The following is a 22,209-nucleotide window of genomic DNA, read 5'->3' as shown; positions in this document are numbered from 1 at the left end:
CTCTGATCTTGTCTGAGAGAACGTTCGAGGAGAGTGTAGGCTGGTTGGGAGTTGTGTCACTGCTCATGCTCTTAAAATGTTGGTGCCTGTAGAAGACACATTTCCGAGGTGAGCAGGACGATTATGAGATGGAGTTACATCGGGATGCCACCGGGCTGCTAGCAAAGCCGGGAGAAGAAGAATATTGGGACAGGGACATGGAAAGGTGGATTTCGGTGTAGGAATGGAGGAGGAAAAAGAGGAAGAAGAGGTTCTACAAAATGTACGTCAATGTAAGTACAAAGATTTGACCATATTCCAACCACCCTCCCTCCCTCCCTCCCTTCCACCCAACCCCCCAATCCCTTGCCTACCTCTCCGCCCTACCTCAGTCCACCCACCTCGATTCCCTCCCAACCCCCAACCCCCCACCCCAATCACACCATATACCCAACCCACCCTACACCCTCCCTCAATTCAGTCCTAGAAAACAAAAATTCTACAGAGATATCACAACAAATAAACAAGAATACAGGGGAGAGCAAAAAATATACAAACAACTCAATACAGATTCAAGATATAAAAACAGAAATAAATAAATAAAATTATCAGTAAACCTTAGACAAACTTGCTTGGACTGGATAGCATTATGTTGATGATTATACAGTGCCTTGCAAAAGTATTCATCCCCCTTGGCGTTTTTCCTATTTTGTTGCATTCTAACGTGTAATTTAAATGGATTTTTGTTTGAATTTCATGTAATGGACATACACAAAATAGTCCAAATTGGTGAAGTGAAATGAAACAAAAAAATCTATAATGGAAAAGTGGTGCGTGCATATGTATTCACCCCCTTTGCTATGAAGCCCCTAAATAAGATCTGGTGCAACCAATTACCTTCAGAAGTCACATAATTAGTTCAATAAAGTCCACCTGTGTGCAATCTAAGTGTCACAGGATCTGTCACATGATCTCAGTATATATACACCTGTTCTGAAAGGCCCCAGAGTCTGCAGCTCCACTAAGCAAGGTGCACCACCAAGCAAGCGGCACCATAAAGACAGAGGAGCTCTCCAAACAGGTCAGGGACAAAGTTGTGGAGAAGTACAGATCAGGGTTGGGTTATAAAAAAATATCCGAAACTTTGAACATCCCACGGAGCACCATTAAATCCATTATAGAAAAGTGGAAAGAATATGGCACCACAACAAACCTGCCAAGAGAGGGCCGCCCACCAAAACTCACGGACCAGGCAAGGAGGGCATTATTCAGAGAGGCAACAAAGAGACCAAATATAACCCTGAAGGAGCTGCAAAGCTCCACAGCAGAGATTGGAGTATCTGTCCATAGGACCACTTTAAGCCGTACACTCCACAGAGCTGGGCTTTACGGAAGAGTGCCCAGAAAAAAAGCCATTGCTTAAAGAAAAAAATAAGCAAACACGTTTGGTGTTCGCCAAAAGGCATGTGGGAGACTCCCCAAACATATGGAAGAAGGTACTCTGGTCAGATGAGACTAAAATTGAGCTTTCTGTCCATGAAGGAAAACGCTATGTCTGGCGCAAACCCAACACCTCTCATCACCCTGAGAAGCAAGGTGGTGGCAGCATCATGCTGTGGGGATGTTTTTCATCGGAAGGGACTGGGAAACTGGTCAGAATTGAAGGAATGATGGATGGCGCTAAATACAGGGAAATTCTTGAGGGAAACCTGTTTCAGTCTTCCAGAGATTTGAGACTGGGACGGAGGTTCACCTTCCAGCAGGACAATGACCCTAAGCATACTGCTAAAGCAACACTTGAGTGGTTTAAGGGGAAACATTTAAATGTCTTGGAATGGCCTAGTCAAAGCCCAGACCTCAATCCAATTGAGAATCTGTGGTATGACTTAAAGATTGCTGTACACCAGTGGAACCCATCCAACTTGAAGGAGCTGGAGCAGTTTTGCCTTGAAGAATGGGCCAAAATCCCAGTGGCTAGATGTGCCAAGCTTATTGAGACATACCCCAAGAGACTTGCAGCTGTAATTGCTGCAAAAGGTGGCTCTACAAAGTATTGACTTTGGGGGGGTGAATAGTGATGCACGCTCAAGTTTTCTGTTTTTTTGTCTTATTTCTTGTTTGTTTCACAATAAAAAATATTAGGCTTTTTCGAAGTGGTAGGCATGTTGTGTAAATCAAATGATACTAACCCCCCCAAAAATCAATTTTAATTCCAGGTTGTAAGTCAACAAAATAGGAAAAATGCTAAGGGGGGTGAATACTTTCGCAAGCCACTGTACCTATTATGTATTGACTATTGGGAATACCTACTGGGAAACCTTAAAGCGTATCATCAGAGGGGAGCTTCTGCAAGCCATTATATGATATAAATGGTTGATATTTTCTAACAAACGTATAATTTGAACCCCTAAGAGAATACTTAATTTTCTCAAGCTTTAGGAAGAACATTACATTGTTGAGCCATTGAGAAGTAGAGGGGGGCTGAGCAGACTTCCACTGGAGGAGAATTCTACGTCGAGCTAATAAGGATGTAAAAGCAACAATATCAGCATGTTTGGGGTCCAAGGAGAACAAGTCTTCTGGAATACCAAAAACAGCTATCAAGGGACATGGCTGCAGGTTCATTTCAAGCACCTCAGATAACATTTTAAAAATAGAATTCCAGTAATTTTGTAGTTTAGAGCATTGAATGAGCATGTGACTAAGGTCACATGGTGAGACATGACATCTATCACACTCATCACTTACATTTGGATATATTTCAGACAATCTGGATTTTGAAAAATGCCCTCTATGTAAAACCTTAATGTTGTATGAGACCAAGACGAGCACAAGATGTAGTGGAGCGTACTCTATCCATCGCCTCATCCCACCACTCCTGTGTAAATTCAACACCCATTTCCCGTTACCAAGCAGAGTTAGTTGTGTTGGTGGAGTGTTTGTCCAATGACATAATAAATAGATAGATCTGAGAAATGACTGCTTTCTGTCACGGTAATAGAGTCAATATGCCATCCCAGGGTTGGCAAGGGGGTGGAGCAGGGAAGCCAGAAAATTGGGCGGAGACACAATGCCTAATTTGAAGGTAACGGAAAAAGTGAGATGGAGGCAAAGAGTATTTAGAAGCCAGGTTGGGAAAACTAGAAAAAATCAATTTACATATGTCTTGGAAGGACTTAATACCTTTCCTTGTCCAGTGAGAGAATGCATTATCTATTACGGAAGCGGAGAATAAGTGATTCTTATCAATAGGACCCATAGTAGATGCAGAGGAGAATTTAAAATGCAGTCGAAACTGGTACCAAATCTTAAGTGTGGAAAGCACTACAGGATTGCGAGTACAGCGAGAGGGGCATGCTGGGAGAGAAGAGCAGAGTCAAGCTGGAAGAGAAGCAGAAATACAAGAATGTGCCTCTAGTTGACACCATGGGGTATCTGGAGAATGTAACCAGAATGGCAATTTCTGAAAGTTGACTGCCCAGTAATAGTATAAAAAGTTGGGTAGTGCCAGCCCTCCACTAAACTTGCATCTCTGAAGTAAATATCTACTGACTCTGGGTACCTTTCCTCCCCAGATAAATGTGGTAACAGCCTGATTGATTGACTTTAAAAAACACTTTGGTAAAAACAATGGGGTAGATTGAAATAAATAAAGGAATTTGGGTAAACTGTGAATTTTTACAGCATTAATCCTTCCTATAAGTGATAGTGGTAAGCTACCCCATCTCTGAAAATCAGTTTTCATTTGCGCAAGAAGGGGAGCAAAGTTTGCAGAAAAAAGAGCATGTAATGAGCGAGTTACGTTCACTCCAAGGTATTTGAAACCAGAGCAGCTAAGCTGAAAAGGCAAGTCTGTCTGCTGGAGCTGTAGCGTTGCTGGATTGATTGGGAAGCACTCACTTTTCTGGAGATTCAGCTTGTAACCAGAGAAGGAGCCAAAGTTCTCCAGAATATAAAGGATAGAAGGTAAACAGCTTACAGGGTTATTTACATAGATTAACAAATAATCTGCATATAATGATAACCTATATTCAACTCCTTCCCGTGTCACACCTTGGAAAGAGGAGGATGCCCATAAAACTACTGAAAGGGGCTTAATGGCGACAGCAAATAATAAAGGGGACAGTGGGCAGCCCTGGCGTGTCCCACGTTCCAGGGCAAAATAATCAGAACGGGTGTCATTGGTACAGACACTGGCCTGGGGAGATGTATACAAGAGACGGATCCATTAGCTTTTTTTTTTTAAGAACAGCAAATAGGTACTCCCATTCCATTCTGTTGAATGCCTTCTCTGCGTCTAGGGAGATTACCACCTCAGGGGAGTTGGAGAATTGTTTAGAATAAATCATGTTAAAAAGCATCAGAATATTTCAAAATGAACATCTGTCCTTTATAAAGCCGGTTTGTTCCTGTGATATGAGTCCTGGTAAGACAACTTCCAGAGGCCTCGCTATCACCTTCGTCAGCACCTTTACATCCACATTGAGGAGGCTTAGTGGCCTAAATGAAGAACAGGAAGTGGGGTCTTTCCCCTTCTTAAGGAGAAGCGATATTGAAGCCTGTGTTAGGGTAGGTGGCAACGAGCCACGTTCAAGTGACTCATTATACATAGATAAAAGTAAAGGGGCTAACTTGGTATGGAATTTCTAAAATAACTCAGTTGGAAACCCATCAGGCCCTGGAGCCTTGCTGCTCTGCATTGACTTAATAGACTGAATAACTTATTCAAGGCTGAGAGGGGAATCAAGGTCATCTGTAGTTTCAGCCTCAACTGTGGGAGTCTTCAGTTCACCCAAAAATGTAGTCATATTGGCAGTATCTGATGGAAATTCAGACGTATACAGGGAGGAATAGAAAGATTTGAAAGTGTCATTGATCCCTGTAGGATCAGAAATCAAGCTATGAGAGGAATCTTTAATTTGGTGAATCAGACGGGTAACAGCACTGCGTTTTAATTGGTGTGCGAGCAGATGACTTGCCCTGTCGCCATGTTCATAGTAGGTACCACGTGAATGCAATAGTAACCATTCTGCATCTGTAGTGGACAGGAGATTGAATTCAGATTGTAAGTTCAAGCGTTGCTTATATAGCTCTGGAGATGGCGTCAGGACATATTGATGGTCTAAGTCAAGGATGGCTTTAGAGAGTTCTTCTAGTTTAGCTTTCCGAGTTTTGTTTAAATGAGAAGAATAATAAATAATTTATCCTCTGAGATAGGCCTTAAGTGATTCCCATAAGAGAGAATGAGAGGTTGAGCTTGTCTGATTAGAAAAAAGAAAATGATCAATAGAAGTGGAGATAACGTTACAAAAGTCTGCATCAGACAGGAGAAGATAATTGAATCTCCAGAGAGGAGTACGAGTTTGTCCTGATAGGACTATGTTGAGGGCTAAAGGTCCATGGTCAGAAATTACAATGGGTAAATATTCAGAAGAGGTGACATTTGGAAGTAACTTATGATCAATAAAGAAATAGTCAATACGAGAAAAATATGTGAGAAATAATACTTTCTTGCCTGGGGATTCTGAAATCTTCAGGGATCTGTACACCCATTCTGAACCATAAAATCTGAGAAGGACTTTGACATAGCAGAAGGAGACATAGTTCTGGGGTTGGAGAGGTCTAAAGCCGGGCTAATAACAAAATTCAGAGCCCCGCCAAATATCAAAAGATGGGTGTTTAGAGAAGGGATTTTCCCCAGCAACCCATTGGCAAATTCAACATCATCAAAATTGGGAGCATATACATTGACCAATACTACAGGTGTGTGCCAAATGGTGCCAGTTATGATTAAATATCTCCCATTACTGTCTGAAATAACATTAGGAGTAGAGACATTTATTATTTTACTAACCAAAATTGCAACGCCTCTGGCTTTGGAGTTAAAGTCTGAATGGAAAACCTGACTAAACCTGGAGTTTTGTAGCCTTGAGTGATCATTAATGTGTAAATGAGTCTCTTGTAAAAAATACTTTATATGATTAAGCCTACCTATTCCCATATTACTATTATAAGCGTTGTTAGCCATCTAAAATATTGAAAGGAAAAAGGTGTGAAAACATACCAAGCATTTGCAAAGATAACAGAGAAAACGGACGAAAAAAGAAAAAAAACTAAAAAACTAACAGGACCAAAAAAGGTCACTCCCCCTCCCCTCCCCTCCCCTCCCACCAAAACCCAAATTCTCCTTCCCCAGCGAATGGAAACAGCAGGTTGAAGTTTGCCCAGCTTTGGCGCATATAAACAGAAAACCTTCCTATCCTGACGCAGAGAGGCTCCATAGCACGAGCAGTGAAATACATTTGAAAAGGCATTCACAAAACGGTAAAGTCCTGGAGTGGCCTAGCCAGGCTCCAGACCTTAATCCCATAGAAAATCTGTGGAGGGAGCTGAAGGTTCGAGTTGCCAAACGTCAGCCTCGAAAGGTCAACAGATAACCAAAACAATGACAGAAAACCCCATAACAGTAAAACGGAACTGTCCTGACTCAGGGAGTCTTCAATCAGTGCGAGACGTACATTGTGTCTTAAGGATGGCCAAATAAGTGTCCCTCAGTATGTTCCCCTGTTACAAAAAAGAAAAGGGGCCGAGTGTTTGTACATGTATGAATGATCAATGGGGCGTAATAAAGTGGTGAAAAGTCCTTCAGTAAGTATCTAGATCAGGGGTGTCAAACTCATTTTAGCTCAGGGGCCACATGGAGGAAAATCTATTCCCAAGTGGGCCGGACCGGAAAAATCATGGTATATATAACTTAAAAACAACAACTTCAGATTGTTTTCTTTGTTTTAATACGATCAACATACAACATAAAGCTGGAGCCTGAGGACAGTGTGTCCAAAATAGTACAAGCACAACATCACTATTAATCATAAAACACGTCAAGTTTATTTGAAAATTCTAAAGAAAAGAACACACAAACACACAATGCCTCAGTGATTAACAGAACTGTTTCACAGATCACAGAACTATATCAGGGTGTCATGTCTCAGGCAGAAATGTAGATAAAAATAATGAAATCCTGTTCCCCAAACAAGTGCAAGAACCACAGAGTCAAGAATAGGTTAAATATACAAATAAAATAAAATCAATTAAAAACAATAGCACATCAACATAAAAACATATAAACATAAATCTGAAAGCGTTGCTCAAACTCCCGTAACAGTCCCGTTATTTTATCTTTGAACCGCTTCATGTCTGCCACATGTTGGGTCGCGCACACATTTTTCAGACAGGGGAAGTGAGCTGCATCACCACCGGCAAGTTGCGTCTCCCACAATGACAGCTTCAACTTGAAAGAACGTATGCTGTCATAATACTGCGTGACAACTTTGTTGCGCCCTTGCAGCTGTTTGTTCAAGTTATTCAGGTGCTCTGTAACATCCACCATAAATGCAAGGTCCTGCATCCATTCTGCGGAATGAAATTCTAACACTGGTTTGCCCTTTTCTTCCATGAACTGTTCAATTTCTTCTCGTAAATCAAAGAAACGCCTCAGCACAGCACCTCGGCTTAACCATCTTACCTCAGTGTGGTATGGAAGGCCATATATGTGGTCTTTCTCTCTGAGAAGGCTGTCAAACTGACAGTGATTCAGGCTTCTGGATCGGATGAAATTAACAGTTTGGATGACCACCTTCATGACGTTATCCGTCTTTAATGACTTGCAACACAAAGCCTCCTGGTGCAAAATACAGTGAAAAGTCAAAAAATCACGTCCTCCATTTGCAGATTGCACTTTCTCTCTGAACTTTGTCACAACGCCTGCTTTTTTCCCGATCATTGAGGGTGCACCATCTGTAGCCAGGCTGATAGCGCGGGACCAGTCCACTCCGACCCTGTCCAGCGCGCCGACGAGTGCGGTAAAAATATCAGCTGCTGTCGTTGTATCTGTCATCGGCACCAACTCCACGAACTCCTCGGTGATGGTCAATGTGTCATCAACTCCGCGGATGAAAATGGCCAGTTTTGCAACATCTGTAATGTCCGTGCTTTCATCAATTGCAACCGAAAACGCAATAAATGACTTTACTTTTTGCTTCAACTGGCTGTCCAAATCCACTGAAAGATCGGAAATCCTTTCTGCAACTGTGTTTCTTGTCAGGCTGATATTTGCAAAAGCCTGCCGCTTTTCAGGGCACACAATCTCCGCTGCCTTCATCATGCATGTTTTTACAAATTCACCCTCACTAAATGGTTTTGAAGCCACTGCGATTTTATTAGCAATGAGGTAGCTAGCTTTCACTGCAGCGTCACTGATGTCTCGGCTGTGAGTAAACAGACTGCTGTTTCTTCAGACCCGCCAACAGTTCATTCACCTTCTCTCATCTCCGCTGTCCTTGAAAGTTGTCATATTTGTCTGCATGAAGACTCACATCGTGGCGACGAAGGTTATATTCTTTCAGCACTGCAACATGCTCTGAACACACCAAACATACAGCTTTCCCATTCAATTCCGTGAAGAAATAGGATGACCATTTTTCTTGGAACACTCTGCACTCTGCGTCCACTTTTCTCTTTTTTGACAGAGACATATTGGGGCAATGAGGGTGCCAAAGCACATAATGTTAAAAGTAGAAGCCGTAATAAATATCGCGGGCAAAACAAAGTAGCTCATTGGCTGCACGTGCTTGACCTACTTGCTCTGCCCCGGTATAAACAGTTTGCTTGCTTAACACAATTGCTATTGCGCCATCCAGTGGACGCAATTGGAACAGCAGTTTATTTTATTGAAAAATTGCAGCGCATTTTTAAACTTTACAAAATTATTATTAAAAGTTTTTTTTTTTTTTTTTTTTTTATCATCTCGCGGGCCCGATTAAACCCGTTTGCGGGCCTGATCCGGCCCGCGGGCCGGACGTTTGACACCCCTGATCTAGATGAACAAACGAACAAAGGAAAACTCTGCAATAGCCTGGAATTGTAGCCATGCATTACTATGCTAACCATCTAGCCAAATAAAAAGGACCTGCCGTAAAATGGCAACAGGGGGCAAAAGGCCCTGCCGTAAAAGTCAAAACATACCTTCGACTTAGAGGGTAGGCTAGGTTAGGCTATGCATGCTACATGGCAAAAGAGTAGGTTAGAGATCCAAGATACGGCTCAGAAGTGACTGTCAAACCAACACTGGGCGTCCTCGTGGGAGTCGAACTGTAGCTTCCCCCTGGCATGTTCAATGTGGAGACGAGCAGGGAAGCAGAGTGAGAATTTGACTTTCTTCTCATGATGGTTACGTTTCATATCGAGGAATTTGGCTCTTTTCTTGGTGACATTCGAGCTGAGGTCAGGAAAGTTGAACACCTTGCGTCCGCAGAAGTGTAGTTGGTCTCTGCCTCTGGAGGATGCGCTCCTTGTAATGGTAGTAGTGCAAACGGACGATAAACACTCTAGGCTTGGAGTTGTCGTCTCCACCCACTGGGGAGGGGCCAATGCGGTGAGCTCTATCCAGCTTCGGGGGTGCTGGAACGATGGCCGGACCCAGCACCACCGCTAAGAATTCTGACATGAACTTAACTGAGTCCCCTCCTTCACGTTTCTCTGGTATACCAACAACCCGAAGATTGCAACGGCGAGAACGGGATTCCAGGTCATCGGTCTTGTCAATCAGCTATTGGTTTTCGGAGCTCAGACGGGCAACCGTTTTCTCAAGGGCTACTATGCGGTCACTGTAGTCACACAGGTCATGCTCAAAGCCGTCAATTCGGCGGCCTTGTTCATCAGCAGCGGCTCGGACACCATCCAGGAGGGTGGATAAGGGGGCCAGAGCAGCATTGATGGCAGTTTTGAGCTGAGTGGCAATGGTAGCTGTAATTTCCGAGACCAGAACCGTACGGAGGTTCTGAAGATCTGTGGGGAGTGTGACCGCATGAGGCTCTGTAACGGTTGGACTGGAGTCAGCGCCATTACCAATCACGTTTGAATCAAAAAGGTAACTTACAAACTCACTAATCAAATCTGATATGTAAGAAAGTGGAATGCAAAGTACAAATTTGGAAAAATTAACTACTGCATAGGAGCCTCGTCCACAAGCTTCTTCTCCATTCACATGTTAAACTGGAAGGTGAATTGGAATTTGATGAAGATAGAGATGGTGTGTAGAAGAAGTCTGGGGTCAATTACAAACAGAGTGCGATGTCCACCAGACCGAGTTCTGGAGGTGAACAAATATTTTTGCCAGTGCTGGTGCTGCAGACGGATATATCTGCCAATACAGGACTATTAAAAGGCCCTGTGCACTAATTTTGTGGACAAAAAAAAGTACATTTGAATTTTTATTCTGCTTTTTCATGGGGTGCTGCAGCACCCTCAACACCCCTACTTCCTGCGGCTCTGCCTGTAAGTAGTAGATCTGTGCCAGCACAGAGGAATAGGCAAAGGAGTGATATATGCTTCAGTAAGGTTGGCTTCTTAGCGTTCATAGCAATGGTTATCAACTGTACCTCAGAAATGGAATGTAAATCACAGAAAATAGATGTTGTGGTGGCAGCTGCATTACTTGGGTGTACGAGATTTGACTGTGTGTTGAGAGGTGGTGTCCTGTCCTCCCAGGCCGTTGGCATGGTGCAGGAGCAGATAGGGTCAAAGTAGTGGAATGGGGTAGTTGGAAGGGTGTATTATTATATAATTTTTTGTTATATATTTTGGGGGTATCACAAAGTATAATGGATTTATACTATAGTCCAGTTGGGGGCATTAATTGAACATATTGGTTGCCAACCGCCATTAAACCCCACCGAAGAAGAAGAAGAAGAAGAAGAAGAAGAAGAAGAAGCCAGGCATCACTGTCTCCCAGGCTGCATGCCACCCCCAATACCAGAACCAATCGCATGCAAGAAAGCTGAAGCCTAGAAGAAAAAAGGTAATATAGCTAGCATCTTTCAAAATTAAGGCAACTTTATACTGATATATCACTGATATATCAGACTGATTTGTTGTAGATTAGCAATCTTTTTGTGTTTGTTAGCTAGCTTGCTAGCAGGGCTGCTTAGCAAGCTCACTTAGCTAGGTAGTCCTGTTAGCTAGCTAGCAGGCTAGCTAGTTACCTATGCTGGTTGTTAGCTTGCATAACTGATATGCGTATATTTATAAGGGACACTTCATGTTTTGTGGATAATATAAAAATGTTCAGAGCTCTATTCCTGACAGGCTGATCAGATTAGCTTTCAGCCTCAGAGCTTGATCAGAGTCGATAGCAGCCTCAGAGGCTGATAAGTCAGGATGCTGCCTTGTAGACTGTTTCATGAGCAAAGCTCCTTGCAGGCATATTAGCGGTCAAAGTGCCTTATAGGCTGATGTATATGATCCAGTGGGTGAGCTCTATTCCTACCAGGCTGGTGGCTGCCATTTTACGGGCTCCTAACCAACTGTGCTATTTTGTTTGTTTTTTCACGTTGTTTGTAACTTATTTTTTTACTTATTTTGTACATAATGTTGCTTCTACCGTCTCTTATGACCGAAAAGAGCTTCTGGACTTCAGAACAGCGATTACTCACCTCGAACTGGACGAAGATTTTTTCTTTAACGAGTCCGACGCAAAGGATATACTGCTTTCTCGAGACCAGGCCCAAATCCCCGTCATTTGCGTGAAGAAAAGACGGAGAAAAAGGGGGCGGAGGTCGGGCTGCCTTCTGAGAATTCGTAGGCGAGTGAGTAAACCTCCACTACCATCCGTACTATTGGCCAACGTGCAATCATTGGAAAATAAAATGGATGATCTACGATTAAGACTATCCTACCAACGGGACATAAAAAACTGTAATATCTTATGTTTCACCGAGTCGTGGCTGAACGACGACACTGATAATATAGAGCTGGCTGGATTTTCCATGCATCGGCAGGACAGAGAAGCTACGTCTGGTAAGACGAGGGGCTTGGGTGTGTGTCTATTCGTCAATAACAGCTGGTGTGCGATGTCTCGAGGTATTGCTCGCCTGAGGTAGAGTACCTCATGATAAGCTGTAGACCACACTATCTACCAAGAGAGTTCTCATCTATATTATTCGTAGCCGTCTATTTACCACCACAAACCGATGCTGGCACTAAGACCGCACTTAACGAGCTGTATAAGGCCATAAGCAAACAAGAAAATGCTCATCCAGAAGCGGCGCTTTAATACAGGCAAACTTAAATCAGTTTTACCAAATTTCTACCAGCATGTCACATGTGCAACCAGAGGAAAACAAACTCTAGACCACCTTTACTCGCCCTCCATTTGGCAAATCTGACCATAATTCTATCCTCCTGATTCCTGATTACAAGCAAAAATTTAAGCAGGAAGTACCAGTGACTCGCTCAATACGGAAGTGGTCAAATGACGCAGATGCTACGCTACAGGACTGTTTTGCTAGCACAGACTGGAATATGTTCCGGGATTCATCCAATGGCATTTAGGAGTATACCACCTCAGTCACCGGCTTCATCAATAAGTACATCGACGACGTCGTCCCCACAGTGACCGTACGTACATATCCCAACTAGAAGCCATGGATTACAGGCAACATCCGCACCGAGCTAAAGGCTAGAGCTGCCGCTTTCAAGGAGCGGGACACTAATCCGGACGCTTATAAGAAATCCTGCTATGCCCTCAGACGAACCATCAAACAGGCAAAGCCTCAATACAGGACTAAGATTTAATCCTACTACACTGGCTCTGATGCTCATCGGATGTGGCAGGGCTTGCAAGCTATTACGGACTACAAAGGGAAACCCAGCCGCGAGCTGCCCAGTGACACAAGCCTACCAGACGAGCTTAATGCCTTTTATGCTTGCTTCGAGGCAAGCAACACTGAAGCATGCATGAGAGCACCAGCTGTTCCGGACGACTGTGTGATCACACTCTCGGTAGCCGATGTGAGCAAGACCTTTACACAGGTCAACATTCACAAAGCCGCGGGCCAGACGGATTACCAGGACGTGTACTTAAAGCATGTGCAGACCAACTGGCAAGTGTCTTCACTGACATTTTCAACCTCTCCCTGACCGAGTCTGTAATATCTACATGTTTTAAGCAGACCACCATTGTCCCTGTGCCCAATGAAGCAAAGGTAACCTACCTAAATGATTACCGCCCCGTAGCACTCACGTTGGTAGCCATGAAGTGCTTTGAAAGGCTGGTCATGGCTCACATCAACACATCATCCCGGAAACCCTAGACCCACTTCAATTCGCATACCGCCCCAACAGATCCACAGATGACGCAATCTCAATCGCACTCCACACTGCCCTCTCCCACCTGGAAAAAAGGAACACCTATGTGAGAATGCTGTTCATTGACTACAGCTCAGCGTTTAACACCATAGTGCTCACAAAGATCATCACTAAGCTAAGGACCCTGGGACTAAACACCTCCCTCTGCAACTGGATCCTGGACTTCTTGGCGGGTGGTAAGGGTAGGCAACAACACATCTGCCACGCAGATCCTCAACACTGGGGCCCCTCAGGGGTGCATGCTTAGTCCCCTCCTGTACTCCCATGACTGCGTGGCCAAACACGACTCCAACACTATCATTAAGTTTGCTGACGACACAACAGTGGTAGGCCTGATCACCGACAACGATGACACAGCCTATAGGGAGGAGGTCAGAGACCTGGCAGTGTGGTGCCAGGACAACAACCTCTCCCTCAATGTGAGCAAGACAAAAGGAGCTGATCGTGGACTACAGGAAAAGGCGGGCCGAACAGGCCCCCATTAACATCGACGGGGCTGTAGTGGAGCGGGTCGAGAGTTTCAAGTTCCTTGGTGTCCACCAACGAACTATCATGACACAAACACACCAAGACAGTCGTGAAGAGGGCACGACAACACCTTTTCCCCCTCAGGAGACTGAAAAGATTTGGCATGGGTCCCCAGATCCTCAAAAAGTTCTACAGCTGCACCATCAAGAGCATCCTGACCGGTTGCATCACCGCCTGGTATGTCAACTGCTCGGCATCTGACCGTAACGCGCTACAGAGGGTAATGCGTACGGCCCAGTACATCAATGGGGTCAAGCTTCCTGCCATCCAGGACCTATATACTAGGCGGTGTCAGAGGAAGGCCCAAAAAATTGTCAAGTCATTGACTGGTCTCTTTGCTACCGCACGGCAAGCGGTACCGGAGCGCCAAGTCTAGAACCAATAGGCTCCTTAACAGCTTCCACCCCCAAGCCTTAAGACTGCTGAACAATTAATCAAATGGCCACCCAGACTATTTACATTGACACCTCCCCACTCCCTTTGTTTTTACACTGCTGCTACTCACTGTTTATTATCTATGCATAGTCACTTTACCCCTACCTACATGTACAAATTACCTCAACTAACCTGTACCCCCGCACATTGACTCGGTAACCGGTACCCCCTGCATATAGCCTCGTTATTGTGATTTTATTGTGTTACTTCTTTTGTTAACTTTTTTTAAAAACTTTAGTTCATTTAGTAAGTATTTTCTTAACTCTTTCTTGAACTGCATTGTTGGTTAAGGGCTTGTAAGTAAGCATTTCACGGTAAGGTCTACACCGGTTGTATTCGGCGCATGTGACAAATACAATTTTATTTGATCAGATTCAATAGCAGCCTCAGAGAGACTCAGTTAGGATGCTGCCTTGAAAGTGTATTCATTAGCACATTTTTTGTCTACAGTATCAATATGAATCGGTTCAAGTCTGCTACCTGACCTTAATTGTAGTCATTCTTCAATCAATGATTGGATGTATTACTTTGTTTCACAACATTTGTTGTCTTTGTCTTATAGGTGTGTGATTGTTGACAGTGACATGAAAGAAATAAAGGCAATCAAATCAGTCGTCCCACATACTGCAGTGTTACTTTGCTGGTTCCATGTACTACAAGTAACTATCTGACAGCCTCCTTTCAAAATTCAGTGTCACAATGATTGATTGACATATTTACATATGAACATGCTTGCCAGGCTAATTGGTTTACATAGGATAATAATAATAATAATATGCCATTTAGCAGACGCTTTTATCCAAAGCGACTTACAGTCATGCGTGCATACATTTTTTTTTTGTGTATGGGTGGTCCCGGGGATCGAACCCACTACCTTGGCGTTACAAGCACCGTGCTCTACCAGTTGAGCTACAGAGGACCACATATGACTACAGTGATTGCAATTTGGAAGCAATTGAAAACGTAATTTAGTCCAAAGAAAGGTATGAATAACAAGAAACAGTAAGAAGGGTCTAAAATAACAGAAATGTAATTTTCTCTCTCAGGCTGTACATCATTGGCTAATAAGACAAGATGGTGGAAATCTTAGGGATTCATCAGCAAGGAACGTTGTGATAAGAGGAATGGTGTCTCTGAAGCATTGCAGTACAGTAAATTACGCATCTGATATTGTGTAACATAATATTGTTTCAACTTAATGGTGCGCTCCTTAGTCCTAATGGAAACATAACAGTAACCCTGCCACATAATGCTGAAGAATGACGTTGGAGAGAAGTTTACCTCTCTCAAATTCATAGTCATAGTAGCCTCTCACGACCATCCTGAACTTGCGGTTTCAAACTGTAGGTAGAACAGTGGAAGCTCAGGAGATTTCAGGATGGTCTTATGAGGCTATAGTCCCCCCCGGAGAGAACAATTTTATAACTCATTTCATACAATTCTACTCATTACGCTATGGGGCGGAGAGGAAAATGTGCGGTTTTACAGCTAATTTCCAGCAATTCTACACAATTTGCCATAGGCTGTAGAGAAATGTCTTGCAGTTTTTTTATACGATATCTGAGTGAGACTGACTAACAAAATCAATGGAGGCCCCCCGGCTGGTAATTCGACCATGTTAACAAGTTTAGAGAGCTGGCCCCTAAACTAACTTAGCAATCTAAAAAATTTTAGCTGACATTGATCCGAGGGTCTTCAAAAGGGGACAGCTCAGAATGGCCATCAGTGAGCCCATTGGGAGTTTTAAATGTACTCTGAAGCCATAAAAGGTTAATCTGTCATGGAGAGGTTTCTGTGTGTTTGATACTAGAAACGTTTTTGGGTAAATTCCCCCGAATGAGGAAACCGAAACAGATGTGATTGTGACAAGCCTGACTAATTCAGCAGAGGACTATGTCAAAGTAGTGCATACAAAACATGATAAGCCATTTGAGAAGTTGGCCAAGTAAAAGTATGTGGTATTAATATACTTAAGCATAAAAAGTAAAAGTATAAATCATTTCAAATTCCTTATATTAAGCAAACCAGACGGCACCATTTTCTTGTTTATTCAATTTACGGATAGCCAGGGGCACACTCCAACGCTCAGACATCATTTATAGATGTAGCATGTGTGTTTAGTGAGTCTGCCCAACCAGAGACAGTAGGGATGACCAGGGAAAATGTATGGAGTAAAAAGTACATTATTTTCTTTACGAATGTAGTGAAGTAAAAATAAACATTTTCAAAAATATAAATAGTAACGTACAGATACCCCCCCAAAAATGACTTAAGTAGTACTTTATAGTATACAAAACATTAGGAACACCTGCTCTTTCCACAACATAGACAGACCAGGTGAATCCAGGTGAAAGCTATGATCCCTTATTGATGTCACTTGTTAAATCCACTTCAATCAGTGTAGCTGTTGGGGAGGAAACAGGTTAAAGAAGGATTTATAAGCTTTGGGACAATTGAGACATGGATTGTGTATGTGTGCCATTCAGAGGGTGAATGGGCAAGGCAAAATATTTAAGTGCCTTTGTACAGGGTATGGTAGTAGGTGCCAGGCGCACTGGTTTGTGTCAAGAACTGCAATGCTGCTGGGTTTTTCACGGTCCAGGTTGCAATGGAGATGTCTCTGGATGAGTAGAAGGCCCTGCAGGAGCTGAGTCACCCCAAGGCGGAGTTTAACCTCCGTAAGCCGGACAGCAAGGTGTCCTCCTATCCCCTAACACCACGTCTGTTGTGCTTCTCTCCAGGCTTATGTCCCAAACCCAGACCACCCTGAGGACGTCCTGCCTTAGCTGTGGGGACATGAGTTCTCTTACCAAGACTACAAAAGGATTCCCCGTTTACATTTGCCTCCTGGTAAAATGGGTTGCACTTTAACTCTTATTTAAGCATTGTTGTTTGTTGTTTTGCTGTTATATTCCAACACACTGGTTCTTGTGTACATTTTGGTGTTATTTCTCCTCCCGGTTTGTGTTCTGATAGAAGCACTGTGGAGGCAATGTTCAAATTAGACCTGTGACAATAAATGCAGTGTTGAAGATGATGGCTTGTCTCGTCTTACTTTGTTCCCTATAAAGGACACGACAGACCAACACTAACGTTGACCTTGCACAGCAGTTGCGCAGCCTCAGACCACAGAATATTGTCATTTTAAAAATAATTTCCCAATGATTCTACATGTTGAATGGCCACCATTCGTCGACACCCAGCAGGTGATCTAGTGCGCACGGCTGATGTTTGTGTTGGTCTGTTTTGTCATTTACACACTTGAGTCTTACCAGTTATAGTTAAGGGTGTTCTACATTATGTCACTCAGTGGTGACTTCATATACAGTACATGGAGCTCCAAAGGTATTGGGACAGTGACATATTGTTTGTTGTTTTGGCTCTGTACTCCATGATACAATGACTATGAGGTTAAAGTGCAGACTGTCAGCTTTCATTTGAGGGTATTTTCATCCATATCAGGTGAACCGTTTAGAAATTACAGCACTTTTTGTACATAGTCCCCCCATTTTAGGGGACCAAAAGTATTGGGACAAATGCACTTACATATGAGTGTGTGTATTAAAGTAGTCAAAGGTTTAGTATTTGGTCCCATATTCCTAGCACGCAATGATTACATCAAGCTTGTGACTCTACAAACTTTTGTTTGTTTTGGTTGTGTTTCAGATTATTTTGTGCTCAATAGAAATGAATGCTAAATAATGTATTGTGACATTTTGGAGTCACTTTTATTGTAAATAAGAATAGAATATGTAAAATATATGCCCGCGCTACAGATGGCTATATCCGTCCGCTAATACAGGACTAGTAAAGGCCCAGTGCACTACTTTTGTGGAAAATGTTTTTCTTATTCTGAATTTTCAGGGAGTGATGCAGTCCCCTCTTCACCCCTACTTCCCGCGGCTATGCTGCTATAGTCCATGTGCTCTGAGCAGATATTTAGTGCATGATAATCATGAATGAGATGAGGTCCCTTTAGGACCATCTTGTATGTAAGACTGATCACTATCTGACAGTATGGTTCATCAAAACAAGTACCAAAATATTTACAAAGTACAAATTAATTGTTTTCAGTATATCAAATGACTTGTTTACAGTTTAAGTACAGCAGCTCAATGAAAAAAGACAACTGAATAGAACCTTCACATTAGAATGAAAGAAATCTGGGGCATATTAAGTGAAACACAACATGCAGAATGCCGATAGAAATACTGTAAGAATGTACAACGTCGACAAACCGTCTATTATTCAAGAGGGTGGCATCATATATTATTCTATGTATTACTTCTATCTGCAACATTCTGAAAGATGCTCTCAAAAGAGCATACCCCCTGGAGTAGACATTGAGCTTGTTCTAGAGGGCCGACTTGAGATGGGCTTTTCACAAATGATTTCATCTACAAAACACCTCAACTCCCAAACAACTGGGCATGAACTGATCCATATCATACAAAGGTTAAGACATCTGAGCGGTGCCTATCTCAGAAGGACCTTCATAAACAAGCAGATTGACATGTTAGTCTTAAGGTTCAGGATCAGTCTGGGTTGCCATGGCATCCTTCTACTAGTACATAAACAAGCAGGCAATGAGAATGTACATCTGAAATGGCACTTTATCCCCACTACCTATGGCCAGGACTAGCAGTGCACTATACAGGGAATGTGTTATTTTAAGACACACACACCCTTTCTTTATGTTATACTTTTGTTCCATGATATAAACAGTGAGATACAATAATATATGTAAGTGTGTTGTGATAAAAAGGGTTGGCAGATTAATTCCAAACTAACCGAACATGGTTTTCATCTTAATCATCAGATTTCCTCATCAACATCATCCCTTAATCAACAATTGACTGGACTGGTTCAAATAAAATAAACCAATTCCCTCTTTTAAGAAATGAAAACAAAATCTCCTTTTACAGGAGCTGTAAGTAGACTGGACTCCTGTAGAACTCCTTTAGAATTCTGGAACCCCAGGCTCAGTGCAGTAGAGGAGCTCTAGCTTTGGGTATGGAGTGACTGAAGAGACAAAATGCACACAAAATGCACACAGTTACAGATCATACACAGCAAAACCCTAAAGACCCTAAAGAGGCATTAAGAATGACACAATATGCAAGAGTTTACTGTGCATGCAGTCTGTCCATTCTGATATTAATAAAGGACATGTGGGCAACTGAGAGAAGAGGTTGACTAGAGCCAAATCTCGTACACAAACACAACAGCATAGAACAAAGCAGTGAGACATAGAATGAAAGAGAGAGAAGGGAAATAGATACCATAGTCTTGTAAAGTGCATTGATTGTAAAGAACATAAGAGTTTTCCGTCTGGGGGAAAGAAAAAGAAAAGGGTTATGTGATTCCCCTTGTAGAGCAATGGTTTATGTCAACAGAATCACAAACAGCCAATAACAGGTGGCAGGTGTCTGAAAACAAGAAGACAATGTGAGCAGTAAAGTCGAGAGAAGCTATAACCAGTCATACTCCTGAATCATCCATTCCAATAGAACATGCAAGGAGCCATAGGGAGTGTAAAGAGCTGGAGAGAGTGTTCAAGTATTTAAACTTGAGTGTTGGTGCCTAGCCGCAGTACACACAATACAGAAGGTGTTTACTTATGGGATTGCAAAAACTCAGGCAGACCCCTTGACCTCTTGGTGTGTGGGGGGACCCACACAGAGAGTGAGCCCAGAGAAATGGGTTGAGGAGGGGCTAGGTGGGCTTTCCTTCTGAGGGGCCTGCAGAATGTTTAGGTTGGGCAGGTTGCCTGTACTGACTGGGCTGCCTGCGTTGATTGTTGATGGCTGTGTCTCTGTGGCAGCCACTGGGCTCACAGTACACTGTCTCTCTGTCGCTGGCCACTACATGCATGCTGTCTAGAAACTTGGCTAGTCTGGAGTGGCACAGGGAGCTGGCAGAGAGGAGGGAAGTGGTTAATTGAGTCAACATGGAACCATGATTGGAAGCATCATGATTTATGATCCTCTGAGGCTGCTATTGAATCTGATCAGCCTGGCAGGAATATAACTCACCCACTGGATCATATGTATCAGCCTGTAAGGCACTTGGACTGCTAATATGCCTGCATTACTCATGAAACAGCCTACAAAGCAGCATCCTGACTTATCACCCTCTGAGGCTGCTATTAAATCTGATAAAGCTCTGAGGCTGAAAGCTAATCTGATCAGCCTGTCAGGAACGGAGCTCTGTAAATTTTTATATTATCCACAAAACATGAATTGTCCTGCGGTTCCGGATTTTCACACTAAATGCTGCTAGTTTTGTCCCAATGCAATGTGTATATTTTGTGTGTAGACTGTGTCTTGCTTGTGCTATGACAATATCCGTAACAGACAGATAGCCTTCATATACACTACTAGTCAAAAGTTTGGACACACCTATTCATTCAAGGGTTTTTCTTTATTTTTACTATTATCTACATTGTAGAATAATAGTGAAGACATCAAAACTATGAAATAACACATATGGAATCATGTAGTAACCAAAAAAGTGTTAAACAAATCAAAATATATTTTATATTTCAGATTCTTCAAAGTAGCCACCTGGAATGCATTTCAATTATCAGGTGTGCCTTCTTAAAAGTTAATTTGTGGAATTTCTTTCCTTCTTAATGCATTTGAGCCAATCAGTTGTGTTGTGACAAGGTAGGGGGGTATACAGAAGATAGCCCTATTTGGTAAAAGACCAAGTCCATATTATGTCAAGAACAGCTCAAATAAGCAAAGAGAAATGACAGTCCATCATTACTTTAAGATATGAAGGTCAGTCAATACGGAACATTTCAAGAACTTTGAAGGTCTCTCATGAGGACTCCCACAGGAATGGAAGACCCAGAGTTACCTCTGCTGCAGAGGATAAGTTCATTAGAGTTACCAGCCTCAGAAATTGCAGCCCAAATAAATGCTTCACAGAGTTCAAGTCACAGACATCAACTGTTCTCAACATCAACTGTTCAGAGGACACTACGTGAATCTGGCATTCATGGTCGAATTGCTGCAAAGAAACCACTACTAAAGGACACCAATAAGAAGAAGAGACCTGCTTGGGCCAAGAAACACGAGCAATGGACATTAGAACGGTGGAAATTTGTCCAAATTGGATATTTTTGGTTCCAACCGCCGTGTCTTTGTGAGACGCAGTGTGGGTGAACGGATGATCTCTGCATGTGTAGTTCCCACCGTGAAGCATGGAGGAGAAGGTGTTATGGTGTGGGGGTGCTTTGCTTGTGACACTGTCTGTGGTTTATTTAGAACTCAAGGCACACTTAACCAGCATGGCTACCACAGCATTCTGCAGCGATACGCCATCCCATCTGGTTTGGGCTTAGTGGGACTATCATTTGTTTTTCAACAGGACAATGACCCAACACACCTCCAGGCTGTGTAAGGGCTATATGACCAAGAAGGAGAGTGATGGAGTGCTGTATCAGATGACCTGGCCTCCACAATCACCCGACCTCAACCCAATTGAGATGGTTTGGGATGAGTTGGACGGCAGAGTGAAGGAAAAGCAGCCAACAAGTGCTCAGCATATGTGGGAACTCCTTCAAGACTGTTGGAAAAGCATTCCAGGTGAAGCTGGTTGAGAGAATGCCAAGAGTGTGCAAAGCTGTCATCAAGGCAAAGGGTGGCTACTTTGAAGAATCTCAAATATAAAATATATTTAGATTTTTTAACCCTTTTTGGTTACTACATGATTCCATATGTGTTATTTCATAGTTTTGATGTCTATTATTCTACAATGTAGAAAATAGTAAAAATAAGAAAAAACCTTGAATGACTAATTGTGTCCAAACCTTTGACTGGTACTGTATGTTTTTGGAATGTTTGTTCAAATCGCCACAGAGTTTATATTTCAGCTGTTCAGAAATATGAGGCAGAGACATAGGCTACATCATGTCGATCAAATTGGTTGAGAGTAAAGCGTAGCGTAAAGAGAGAAACTTGAATGTGTGTGTTCAATAACACATGCGCAGAATGTGAATCGGATCCTTACTTTTGAGGGGAAAAAATCCAGAGGGGCGGGGGCGAAAACTCC

The 22,209-nt window shown here is 42.8% G+C and overlaps 1 long non-coding RNA gene across 1 annotated transcript; it reads left to right on the top strand.

Moving 5' to 3' along the window:
- The first annotated feature begins 32 nt into the window (after nucleotides 1-32).
- On the top strand, nucleotides 33-17,185 carry LOC121543007. The gene is made up of 2 exons (XR_005995976.2): nucleotides 33-272; nucleotides 16,890-17,185. It is a non-coding gene; the product is annotated as an uncharacterized LOC121543007 (long non-coding RNA).
- Nucleotides 17,186-22,209: the final 5,024 nt, after the last annotated feature.

This window comes from Coregonus clupeaformis, chromosome 28 (assembly GCF_020615455.1).
Source record: "Coregonus clupeaformis isolate EN_2021a chromosome 28, ASM2061545v1, whole genome shotgun sequence".
Taxonomy (NCBI): Eukaryota; Metazoa; Chordata; class Actinopteri; order Salmoniformes; family Salmonidae; genus Coregonus; species Coregonus clupeaformis.
The sequence above is the reverse complement of the archived record's forward strand: the minus strand, read 5'-3'. Positions and strand labels throughout refer to the sequence as shown.